We start from the raw sequence: 11,172 nt of genomic DNA, 5'->3' as shown, positions 1-11,172 counted from the left end.
TCCCCTTATTCTAATTGAACCCAAGGGGTGCGATCGGGATCCTGTGTTGCGTACCTGAGTCAAATGGAATTATGGATGTGTTGCCGTCCCTTCTCCATCTCGTGCCCTTTGGGGTGTGTGGTGGACCACAATCGTGCCCTGTGTCCCGAGTGTGTCCCTTTAAATCGGTGTGGCCTCGTCAGTGCATTGGTGCTCGTTCGTGCTTTCGGATGCGGAAAATATTTTTGAGAGTAGGGTTTAGGCCCTTGTCTCTCGATGCCTATGCATTTTGTCTCTTGACATTGACGATGCTCGTGCTCTGTCATGACTTCTTCGTTGCTCACAAAGCATGTTGAGAGCCATGCAGTGCCGACGTCGCGGAGGAATGCTACCTGGTTGATCCTGCCAGTAGTCATATGCTTGTCTCAAAGATTAAGCCATGCATGTGTAAGTATGAACAAATTCAGACTGTGAAACTACGAATGGCTCATTAAATCAGTTATAGTTTGTTTGATGGTATTTGCTACTCGGATAACCGTGCGTGACACCTTGTTCGGAGTCGTGTGCGTTCATCGATTGAGACCCTTGAACCCTTTCGGTATCGCAAGGATGGTGCTTGCATCGCGACCCCAGGTCAAGCGGGATTACCCGCTGAGTTTAAGCATATCAATAAGCGGAGGAAAAGAAACTTACCAGATTCCCTAGTAACAATGAATCTAACCAGGAAAAGCCCGGCTTGAGAATCGAGGCGCCACCGGCGTTCAATTGTAGTCTGAGAATCGTCTCTCGGCGGACGGGCCCAAGTCCCTAGAAAGGGGCGACGGAGAGGTGAGAGCCCGTCGTGCGGACCGCCGCACCATGAGGCGCTGTCTCACTGAGTCGAGTTGTTTGGGAATCTGACCCTAATCGGGCGGTAAATTCGCCCAAAGCTAAATCTGGTGAGAGAGGCGATAGCGAACAAGTACCGCGAGGAAAGATGAAAAGGACATTGAAAAGAGAGTCAAAGAGTGCTTGAAATTGTCGGGAGGGAAGCGGATGGGGGCGGCGATGCGCCCGGTCCGATGTGGAACGGCGAGGCGGTCCGCCGATCAGCTTCGAGGCGTGGACCTTTGATACACTTGTGGAGACGTCACCTCGTTCGTGGGATCCAAAGACACGCCGCCTTGACGTGCTTACGCACCCACGTGCTCGGGCGTCGGACTGCGGGCTCCCATTCGCCCGTCTTGAAACTCGGACCAAGGAGTCGACATGTGTGCGAGTCAACAGGCTAGAAAACCCGTAAGGCTCAAGGAAGGCGATTGGCGGGATCCTCACGGGTGCACCCGTGACCGACCTTGATCTTCCGAGAAGGGTTCGAGTGAGAGCATACCTGTCGGGACTCGAAGATGGTGAACTATGCTTGAGCGGGCGAAGCCGAGGAAACTCTGGTGGAGCCCCCAGCCGATCTCGACGTGCAAATCGCTAAATCGACTTGGGTATAGTAGCGAAAGACTAATCGAACTGTCTAGTAGCTGGTTCCTCAGAAGTTTCCCTCGGGATAGCTGGAGCCCTTAGCGAGTTCTATCGGGTAAAGCCAATGATTAGAGGCATCGGGCGCAACGCCTCGACCTATTCTCAAACTTTAAATAGGTAGGGACGGTGCGGCTACTTCGTTGAGCCGCGCCACGTAATCGAGAGCTCCAAGTGGGCCATTTTGGTAAGCGAAGGCGGCGTCTTGGGATAAACCGAAGCCGGGTTACGGTGCCCAACTACGCTACCGACCTAGAACCCACAAAGGGTGTTGGTCGATTAAGACAGCAGGACGGTGGTCATAGAAGTCGAAATCCGCTAAGGAGTGTGTAACAACTCACTCTTGAATCAATTAGCCCCAAAATGGATGGCGCTAAGCGCGACCTATACCCTACTGCCGTCGGGGCAAGAGCCGAGCCCGATGAGTAGGAGGGCGGCGATCGCCCATAAAACACGGGCGCGAGTCCGGCGAGTGGGCGTCGGTGCGAGATCTTGGTGGTAGTAGCAAATATTCAAATGAGAACTTTGAAGGTCAAGAGGGAAAGGTTCCACGTGAACGACACTTGCACATGGGTTAGTCGATCCTAAGAGACGGGGAAGCCCGTCCGATAAGCGTTGTTCCTTGAGCTTCAAAGGAATCGGGTTAAAATTCTGAACCGGACGCGGTGGTCGACGGCAACATTAGTGTAATAGCCCGATTTTGGGTCTAGTTTCGAATAAATGGTTTCGGGACCACAAACCCGACGAAGAAAAAAAATTTATTTTATTATATTTTATAGTCTATAAATTTATGAAAATATTTTGTAAAAATTTTATTCAAAAATTTTGACGTTTGAGCACTCAATTTAGTCAAAAGGACTAAATTGTAAAAAGTGCAAAAGTTGAGTTCTTTATATATGAGGTGCCTAATTGTTATGAGTTTTAAATTGAAAGTCCTTATGTGACAATTATTCCTTTAATAAGTTAGTGAATGGATATTTGTTTGGTATTTTGAAATTTGGTTGAAATAAAAGGGTAATTTTGTAAATTAATTAAAATAATCTAATAAGACAAATGATAAAAGCTATCATTTTTTTTTCATTCTTTCTTCTTCAACCGTGGAAAGAACAGAAAATAGCAGCCATGGATGAGCTCCATTCGCCAAGCTTTTATGGCTTATATAGGTATGGTTTTGTCCCGCTTTTAATGATTTTCGTATTTTGAGATCCTGAAGCTTAAATTTTCTATTTCTACCAATTGATTGAAGAGAAATTAGAGTTTAAAATTTACCCATTCATGATATGGTTGTGCTTTGATGATTTATAGTGGATAATGAATGTTTGATGTGTTAAATATGAGTTTTATTCAATGAATTTCGGTAAAAATGTCAAAAGGGTTAAATTGTGAAAGTTACAAATTGGTCATAAGTGTGTGAATTAGTGAAAATTTGGAGTTGCCATAGAAGAGAAAAATGTTCAGCATGTCTTAAACCTTATAGAAATTGAATAAAATTAATTTCTGAGCATTGGGGCAAAAGTGCAAATATGCAAAAGTTTAGGGGTCAAAATGAAAATTTGTAAAAATATGATTTTAGACCCATATGAATATTGTGACTGATTGGTAGGCTAAATGTGATGTTATAGATGATGAAAATTGAGACTTGGACCTAGAACGGAAAGAAATCGATTTATGGACTAGTATGTCCTTTTCACATTTGTGGTATCGAGGTAAGTTCAGTATGTAAACAATACCATGCTATACATGTATTTAAATGTTATCATTACATGAATTGTACAGATATTAATGTGTATGTAATTAATAGAAATATGATAAGACAAAGCCTTAATAGACGAGGAAAAATCCGTTTGAACCTTAGGAATAGAATAGGATCTGAGTGACATGTCACTAGGAATTATGAGTCTAGATGACTAGCTCGAGAGTGAGCATTGAAATGTCATGAGATATGAGGTAGCTTTAGCTACAATTGAAGCACTTATGTGCAAAGGCTTTTCCGAGTATCTAATTAGTATTCCAAGTGTTCAGCGGGCAATCCAAGGAAAGAGTTAATGATGGTCTCAATGAGGTAAGTCATTGGTGAGTATGCACTCGAGTTATGTTACGTGTTGTGCAAGTATGTATACTAATCCTATGAGAATGCCTTGATATGTGATGATCTATGATGCATAATATGTATTCTTACCATGATGGATAAAATGGTGTTGTATTAATATTATGAACAATGATCATGAATGAGTAATTTAGCCTTGACAGATTTGAGTTACTGCAGTAGTGTAACTTTGAAAATACACTAAAAATAGTGGAAAATGAGTTAGAGGCAGAATAAAATATGGGATTAAAGCTTAATGAGTCTATTTTCACATGAAAGAAACAGAGGAAGAAAAAGAATTCCATATTGTTTGATATTTGAATTCTTGTGAAACAGGGTCTGAATGAATTCGAGATCCCCTGTTATAAATTTAGAAATTCACCAAAAATTGTACAAAAATTATTAAGAGTTATACCTTACATGAATGGATTCCTTATTGAGTCTATTTTTATAGGGAATAAACGGCTTGGTCGTTGGAATTTTGTACAGGGAGAAATTCAGTTTGTAGTGTACAGGGGTCAAAGTGGTCATACCCTGAAACAGGGGAGACTTTAACTAATAAACTGTACTATTTGGCTTAACCAAAAATTCTGGAAATTTTATGGAAAAAAATAAAATAAGTCTAGTTTCAGGGAAAATTAACGGAACTTAATTCGGAGTTTCGTAGCTCCAGATATAAATAATTTAGTGACCGTTGCTCAGAAAGACAGCTTGTAGTGAACTTGAAAATATGTTGTAAACATTGATAAAACAAGTTAATGAGTTGCTTATTGTTTTCATATGAACTTACTAAGCTTAAAGCTTACCCCTTCTTTCCCATGTTTTCTAGAGTTCCAGGTTAGCTCGGGTTGGAGGCCGTCAGAGATATTATCACCCTATCGAGTTAACGTTATCGGAGTAAATAAACTCAAGTGATTCGAGTCTATGGTATGTATAGGGTTTTAATGTGAGTATGTAATATTATGATTTAGCCAAAGGCATTGGCTTGTTATTAAGGTAGTATTAGTCATGTAAATTGGCCTTTGTCGGCTAATGACGTTATGGGCCCATATGATTATTCTTATGCATTTATGTTATTATTTCTTGTGATGTGGCTTACAACATGTATGCCTAGAGATTGAATTGAGATTCATTGATGAGCTAGTAACTAATGCAGGATTAAGTGATTGGTAAATAGTTAATAATGCTTCATGAATGGTTTGTGATGTAATGATAGTTATGTCTAGTATGTGGTAATGATATGGGCAAATTCTATAATATTTATTACATAAGAAAATAACTTGAGCATATCATGTTTGTAGATGTTTAAGAGCTCATTTATGCCACGTTGTATGTTATTGGATAAGTATGTATCTATGCATGTGGTGTGAGAGTGACAAAAGGCTTGATAATTAGACTATTTCGGCCATACTGACTGAGCACATGGGCGTGTGAAGCCTTAACGCAAGAGATTTTTCTAAGTTTTCATGAGTTCTCGATTGGGTCCCGAACCGCCTGAATGCATGTATTGGGCCTCGAAGCTCGCATAAGGGACAAATTGCATGTGAAAAGAAAAGTTTTTAATTATTTGAGATTTCATGGCCTGTTTAGTATGGAAGTGTTAGTAAAAGTCGGTAGCACCTCGAACCCGTCCCTGGGATCGGATGAGGCGAGGGTGTTACAATTAGGAGTCCGGAGGCGTCGGCGGGGCCTCGGGAAGAGTTATCTTTTCATTTAACTACCGCCCACCACCGAAATGGCTCATCGGAGGTAGGGTCCAATGGTGAAAGAGCACCGCACGTCGCGTGGTGTCCGGTGCGCCCGTGACCCTTGAAAATCTGGAGGACCGAAAGTGCCGTCCGCGCCGGTCGTACTCATAACCGCATCAGTCTCCAAGGTGAACAACCTCTCGTCAATGGAACAATGTAGGCAAGGGAAGTCGGCAAAATGGATCCGTAACCTCGAGAAAAGGATTGGCTCGAGGGTCGGGCACGAGGTTCGATCTCGAACCCGTCATTGCCGCCGTGTATCGCTCGAAGCCGCTTCATGGCGAGAGCTGGTCATTCGCGGTGTCGGCCGGGGACGGATCGAACAGCTCCTTCGGGGGCCTTCCAGGCGATTTAACAATCGACTCGAAGCGAAATGCGGACAAGGGAATCCATTGTTTAATTAAAACAAAGCATTGCGATGGTCCGTGCGGATGCTCACGCAATGTGATTTACGCCTGTGCTCTAAATGTCAAAGTGAAGAAATTCAACCAAGCGCGGGTAAGCGGCGGAGTAACTATGACTCTCTTAAGGTAGCCAAATGCCTCGTCATCTAATTAGTGACGCGCATGAATGGATTAACGAGATTCCCACCGTCACATCTACTATCCAGTGAAACCATAGCCAAGGAACGGGCTTGGCGTAATCGTGAGGAAAGAAGACCTGTTGAGCTTGACTCTAGTCGACTTTGTGAAATGACTTGAGAGGTGTAGGATAAGTGGGAGCTCTCGTGCGAAATTGAAATACCACTACTTTTAACGTTATTTTACTTATTCCATGAATCGGAGGCGGGACGGCCCTCTTTTGGACCAGGGGTAGACATTGTCGGTGGGGAGTTTGGTGAGGCGGCACATTTGTTAAAAGATAATGCAGGTGTTCTAAGATGAGCTCAACGAGAATGTAAATCTGTGGAACAAAAGGGTAAAAGCTCGTTTGATTTCGATTTCGATCGAATCTGAACCGTGAAAGCGTGGCCTATCGATCCTTTAGACCTTGAATTTGAAGCTAGAGGTGTTAGAAAAGTTACCACAGGATAAGCGGCTTGTGGCGATAGCGTTCATAGCGACGTTGCTTTTGATCCTTCGATGTCGGCTCTTCCTATCATTGTGAAGCGTAATTCACCAAGTGTTGGATTGTTCACCCACCAAGAGGGAACGTGAGTGGGTTTAGACCGTCGTGAGACGGGTTAGTTTTACCCTCTTGATGGTCGTGGTCGTAATAGTAATTCAACCTAGTACGAGAGGAACCGTTGATTCCCACAATTGGTCATCGCGCTTGGTTGAAAAGCCGATGGTGCGGCTACCATCTGTTGGATTATGTTGAACGCCTCTAAGTCGAATCCAGGGCCAGAAAGCGACGACGCGCCCGTCGCCCTATTGCCGACCCGCAAGAGGGGCCTTTGGCCCCTAAGGCACGCGGTCGTAGGTGCAATGATCATGCGGTGGACAAGTCATGGCGCCTCCTTGGGCGTAATTCCCAGCGGCGGTTAGAATCCTTTGCGGGCGACTTAAATCTGTGACGGGGTATTGTAAGTGGCGAGTGGCCTTCTTGCCACGATCCACCGAGATTGACCCTTTGTCACTTCGATTCGTCCCTCCCCCATCTCCCTTCCGATCCACCCTTGTTCTTTTGCATGTCCCGACCTTGGGGTCCCCAAGTGGGGGACTTAGTGTAAGGAGTTAGTTAAACACTTGGCCGTGCCGCCCCCCGGGAAACATGGCACAACGGGGGCCGTGGTGGTGAGAGTGCGAGCTCCCAACTGTTGGCGGCCCGGGCACGTGTTCAATTATCTACCGTGCCATCATGCCATATTTCATTCGGCTTCTTGTATTTATTTTGGGCCAACAGAAAAAATTTTCAATTAAAAATACTAAGTGTAAGTGGCGTAAAAAAAAACTTGCCCCCATTTCAGGCATGTACGGGAGCCTCGGGCAACATCCGCAACGTAGGCCATCCCGTGGTGAGGGTCATCGGGCAAACATCGGCACCTTGGTGCCTCGGATCTGCGGGAGCGTTGGGCTGAAAAAAGTGTCCCTGTTTCAGACATCTGAAACCTGTCCCTGTTTCAGACACATGAATGTCGACTGGTAGCACATTGACCAAGTTTTTTTAGCTCTTTAGGGGGGAGGTGATATTGAGCAGCCAGGGGTTATCCAGGGCACTGCCCATGCCCATCGCATGCCCGGACGTCGGTGCCCCCCCACCACCGGTTAGGTTCCCGGCGGTGCTCCGACGATCCATCCCGGCGATGATCCGGCGAGCCATCCCGGGATACACAAACGGCGCAACGAGTCCCTCCCCAATCCTAAAAGGTAGAATTCGGATACCGTTACATGTTCGGTACCCAATAATGAATGAATCGTCCCAAAGGTAGGATTCGGATACAGTTGCATGTCCGGTACCCAACAATGAATGAATCGTCCCTATCCCTCCCCTTTTGCAACAAGAGCCCCCAACACCTTTGGCCCCGCGGTAGCCTCGTACACTATCGGCAGCGTGTGCCATCCAGTGGTCTTGAGGCCATCCGCACCACCGCCCTTTTGATGTGTCGAGCATCGGGTAGCATCGGCACCTTGGTGCATCGGATATGCGGGAGGGTCGAGCACCAAAGCTAATTTTGGGCCCCCGTTGGTGCAGAAGCGTCGGCACCATAAAGTGTCCCTGTTTCAGACACATGAATGTCGCCTGGTAGCAAGATTTGGGCGATTTCTTTTTTTTTTTTTTTTTTAGTTCGTGGGTCTGCCTGTATTCTTTTGAATATTGTGGCAGTATGGAGGGTTAGGGGGGTGCTGAGTTGTGTGGCGTGGCCTTATATTGTTGGTCTTTGTTTTGATTTTTGTTACTGTTCGGTGATTTTGTTTTTGATGCGGAAGGATCTGATTTTGATTAACGCTGGACAAGACGTTTCTTGCAGTGCGATTTGATCGATTATTCACGGTGATTTTTTTCCTTTTTTTTACTATTTTTTTCAGTTCTTGGTATGTTGGGTACGCTTTTCAATGTTTACGTGCGAAGTGCATGCTGTATTTGGGATAAATCGCTAAAAGTTTTGAGGCGGGCCCCACGGTGGCTGTGAAAAGTGGCAGTGCCGCTGACTTTTCTACGTTTCTTGGTTCATTGTTTCTGCATGGATTAAGGGTTTCTTTCAAACCCTTTTGTCTTTTTGTTTTGCTCTGCATGCATGTACGATTTTCTTGGCACGTTATTTGTTCAATTTTATTTTCGACGCTTCTGTGTGCTTCGTCTTTCTCATCTCCAAAGTAGTTTCCTGTGGGTTGCTTGATGGGAATTATTTTCTTTCACCTGGGCTGATTCTTGTGGAGTAGATGCAGTCTATTTGCATCTTTTTAATCTTTTGCTTTATCTGGTTTCGTGTGGTTGCCTCTGCTTTTGTTTTTTTTTCTCTTTCGCAAGTTTTAAAGCTTCTCTTTTCGTCTTTGTTAGATTAGTTTGCTGCGTTTCTTGTATCTCGTTTTCTTTTTGTCTTATTGTGGTCTGCTAGGTTCTGCTGTCTCGAGGGTTTTTGGTCTCGGGGTCTGTTTTCTCTTCTTTCTGGCCTTTAGTGGTTGCGTTTTCTTCTCGGTTGTCTTATGGAGGAAAGGCCAGATAGTGATACGACAATATCAACGGATGAGATAAATGTGCTCCTGGGAAAGTTGAAGTTCTCTGAAGAAGAATCGGTTCAAATTATGAGAACAAATGATGGAAAAAACGTCAAAGGTTTCGAGTCATGGGCTGTGGGCAAGATTATGGCGACAGAGCATCCGAACAGAGAAGCGATGTATAGGGTGTTTAAGTCTCTTTGGTATACAAAAGAAGAGGTGGACTTTGTTGCATTACAAGAAGGGGCTGTCATAGTCAAGTTCGGATGCTTGGAGGATCGAAGCCGAATTCTCAATCTTATGCCTTGGTTATTCGACAAATGCTTATTCTCAATGGTACCATTTGTGAAGGGAAAGAACATAGCTTCTTATGAGTTTGGGTTGTCGCCTTTTTGGTTAAGAGTCTACAATATCCCTATTGAACTCATGGATCGCCAACTGGCAGTGGAAGTGGGGAACGCCATAGGTGAGCTGGTGGCGATAGATTGGAAGGACAGAAATGGTGCGTGGACAGAATTCATGAGACTAAAAGTCAAAATCAATATTTCAAAACCATTGAGGAGGATTGTGAAGTTAGCGAGCAGATATGGTGGGGAAACGATAGGGGTTATAAAGTATGAGAGGCTCCCCGACTTTTGTTACGTGTGTGGGTTGATAGGACACACTTCTAAAAATTGTAAAGACAATAGGGAGGGTGCTGGGATAAATGACTTAAATGCCCAGTATGGAAGTTGGATGAGGGCCCCTTTTGTGAACCCGAACCAGGAGAGGAACATGAGGAGAAATGGGGTGGAAATAGTTAAGATAACAATCACTGCGAACGAGGACAAGGAGGAAAGTCAAACAAATTCAAGGGATGAAAGTGGGCAGTCTGCCCAGAAAGGAAATGAGAAGGGGGGTGAAGAAGGCTTGATATCGACTTCACCTGTGGAAAAAAGAAGTCATAAGCTTATACGTGACTGCATGGGACGGTTTAAGCATAAGAGGAAGCGCATGAGGGGGCCAAACGGAAACAACAGTGAAGAGAGTCCATGCAAAGTTGTTAGGAGGAGATTAATGGAGAGTGTATCACCTTTTAAGGCGGTGGCTGGTGATCAGCCACGCCAGGAACCATGAGGATAATATGTTGGAACTGTCGTGGGGTTGGAAACCCTGCGACAGTTCATGATATGAAGCAACTTCTCGTTGCAAATGATCCGGATATTATTTTCCTTTGTGAGACTAAAAGCAATGCTAACAAATTTGATTTTGTTCGTAGGAAATGTAGAATGGAGGGATGCTTGGCTGTGAACGCGGAAGGCAGAAGTGGGGGGCTGGTTATGATGTGGAAAGATAGCAAACAGGTCAAAATTCAAACCTACTCCAGCAACCATATTGACTCGTTGATCCATGTTGAGAATGATAGCCCCATTCGATTCACGGGTTTTTATGGTAATGCTGACCCTAATAAAAGACAGAGCTCTTGGAATATGCTTAGAAGGGTTGGTCAGACGGTGAATGAAAAGTGGATCATTGGGGGTGACTTCAATGCTTTACTTGATGAGGCGGAAAAAGAAGGGGGTAGGAGAAAGGCAACTGTTCTTATAGAGGACTTTCGCTCTATTGTTGATGAGCTGTCGATGGTGGATTTGAAGACCGACAATGGGTGGTTCACCTGGGTCAACAACAGGGAGGGCATAGCCAGGGTTAAAGAAAGGCTTGACCGATTCCTTATGTCCGCCAATGCTGTGAACAACTTCCTTTTCCTGGAAACCAGGGTGATTCGGCAGTCCAGCTCTGACCATGATGCTATCAGTTTAGACACGAAAGGTAGGAGGCCGAGAGATGGTCTTAGGGATCCTAGACTATCTTTTAAGATGACGTCTGCTGGGCTAGAAATGAGGAAGCTAAAATGATTATCAAGGAAGCTTGGCAGCGTGGTTCCCAGGATACTTTGGAGAAGATTTCGATTGTGGGCAACGAGCTTGGAAGGTGGCAGTATAAGAAGCTTAAGCAAATGCGGAATCAAATTGGGTCGCTGCAGGCGAAGATAAATAGTACTATTGATGGCCAGGGGAGCAACCATGAGGGTAATAAACTCAAAGCTATGCGTTTAAAGCTTGGCAATTTACTGGATATTGAGGAGAAATTCTGGGCTCAAAGGTCGAGGGTTATGTGGCTAAAGGAGGGGGACCGAAACGCTCGGTTTTTTCACGTCAGAGCTACTAACAGGAGGAAAAAAAACAACATTGCTAGATTAAAAGACATCAAC

The 11,172-nt window shown here is 44.6% G+C and overlaps 1 pseudogene; it reads left to right on the top strand.

Annotated features, from left to right (window-relative positions):
* Window positions 1–603: 603 nt before the first annotated feature.
* Window positions 604–6,911, top strand: LOC128295763 (28S ribosomal RNA; annotated as a pseudogene).
* Window positions 6,912–11,172: the final 4,261 nt, after the last annotated feature.

This window comes from Gossypium arboreum, chromosome 7 (genome assembly GCF_025698485.1).
Source record: "Gossypium arboreum isolate Shixiya-1 chromosome 7, ASM2569848v2, whole genome shotgun sequence".
Classification (NCBI taxonomy): Eukaryota; Viridiplantae; Streptophyta; class Magnoliopsida; order Malvales; family Malvaceae; genus Gossypium; species Gossypium arboreum.
The sequence above is the reverse complement of the archived record's forward strand: the minus strand, read 5'-3'. Positions and strand labels throughout refer to the sequence as shown.